At 44.9% G+C, this 1,908-nt stretch overlaps 1 pseudogene across 1 annotated transcript; it reads left to right on the forward strand.

The window, feature by feature from the left end:
- Positions 1-416: 416 nt before the first annotated feature.
- LOC105555381 lies at positions 417-1,064 on the forward strand (annotated as a pseudogene). Its single transcript, XR_001008462.1, has one exon. The product of XR_001008462.1 is annotated as a 60S ribosomal protein L18a pseudogene (transcript).
- Positions 1,065-1,908: the final 844 nt, after the last annotated feature.

The following is a 1,908-nucleotide window of genomic DNA, read 5'->3' on the forward strand; positions in this document are numbered from 1 at the left end:
ACTGAAGAATGATGAACGCCAATCCTTCACAGACTCTTTCAGAAAATAGAGGAGTAGGAACACTTCCTATCTCATTCTATCAGCCCAGTATTACCCTCATACCAAGGATATCACAAGGAAACAACTACATCTCAATATGCTTCATGAACTCCTGGATGCAAAAATCTTTAACACAATATTTAAAAACTAAATCTAGCAGCACATAAGGATTAGACACCATCATCAAGTGGGATTTATACCAAGAATACAAGCTTGATTTAACATCTGAAACTCAGTGTAACACACCACATTAACAGAAAAAGGACAAAAACCACATGACCCTCTCAATAGGTGCATAAAAAGATTCGACAGAATCTAACATCCATTCATGACTTGAAACAGTCCTTTTGCGGGTGGCGGCGAGCGCAGAGGACGCCATGAAGGTCCCGAGCGCACTACAAGAGTACAAGGTGGTGGGGTCGCTGCCTGCCCACCCCCAAATGCCACACACCGCCTCTCTACTGCATGCGAATCTTTGCGCCTAATCATGTCGTTGCCGAGTCCCCCTTCCGGCACTTCGTATCTCAGTTAAAGAAGATTAAGAAGTCTTCAGGGGAGATTGTCTACTGTGGGCAGGTGTTTGAGAAGCGCCCCCTGCGGGTGAAGAACTTCGGCATCTGGCTGCGCTATGACTCCCGGAGCGGCACCCACAACATGTACCGGGAATACCGGGACCTGACCACCGCGAGGCTGTCACCCAGTGCTACTGAGACATGGGCGCCCGGCATGGCGCCCAGGTCCACTCCATCCAGGTCATGAAGGTGAGGGAGATCGCAGCCAGCAAGTGCCGCTGGTCGGCCATCAAGCAGTTCCACGACTCCAAGATCAAGTTCCCGCTGCCCCACCGGGTCCTGCGCCGTCAGCACAAATCACGCTTCATCACCAAGAGGCCCAACACCTTCTTCTGGGCGCAGGGGCCTCGCCCGGGTGTGCCCCAAATAAACTCAGGAAAGCCCGGTGAAAAAACAAAACAAAACAAAACAAAAAACAAAACAAAACAAAAAAAACACCTTTCTACAAACTAGGAACAGGAACAGAATGGAAGTTACTCATGACAAAGGGCATCTATGAAAAATCCACAGCTAACATGACACTTAACGATGAAAGACTAAACGTTTTCCCTCTAAGATTAGGAACAAGGAAAGGATTCTTTTACCACTTGTATTTAATGTAGTATTGGAGGTTCTTGGTAGTGCAATAAGCAGGAGAAACAAAAAGAAAAAAGAGAGAAAAGGAAGGGAACAAGGAAATAAGCATCCCAATTAGAAAGGAATAAGTAAAATTCTCTTTACTTGCAGATGACACGTGCTGTGTGTAGAAAATCACAAAGAATCCACACAAATAAAACCTATTAGAACTAATAAAAAGGGCCAGGCATGGTGGCTTATGCCTATAATCCCAGTGCTTTGGGAGGCTGAGGCAGGAGGATTACTTGAGCCCAGGAGTTCAACACCAGCGTGTGCAGCATAGTGAGACTCCATCTCTAAAAATAAAATAAAATAAAGTAAATTAGAACCTAACATGGTGGCCTGCTCCTGTAGTCCCAGCTACTCTGGAGGCTGAGAAGGGAGGATTTGCTTGAGCCCAGGAGTTCAAGACCGAAGTGAGCTGTGATTGCACCACTGCACTCCGGCCTCTAGCCTGGGTGACAGAGCAAGACCCCGGTCCCCCGTCAAAAGAGAGAGACAGAGCGAGAACTAATAAAAAGTTTAGGAAGGCCACAGAATACAAGATCAATATATTTTTAAAAATCAATGGTTATTTCCATACACTTTTAATGAACAATTCAAAAATGAAATTATGAAAACAATTCTGTGTACAAGAGCATACAAAGAATAAAATTCACAAATAAATTTAACAACAAAAGAA

Source organism: Mandrillus leucophaeus, unplaced genomic scaffold, assembly GCF_000951045.1.
Source record: "Mandrillus leucophaeus isolate KB7577 unplaced genomic scaffold, Mleu.le_1.0 Scaffold681, whole genome shotgun sequence".
NCBI classification, from domain to species: Eukaryota; Metazoa; Chordata; class Mammalia; order Primates; family Cercopithecidae; genus Mandrillus; species Mandrillus leucophaeus.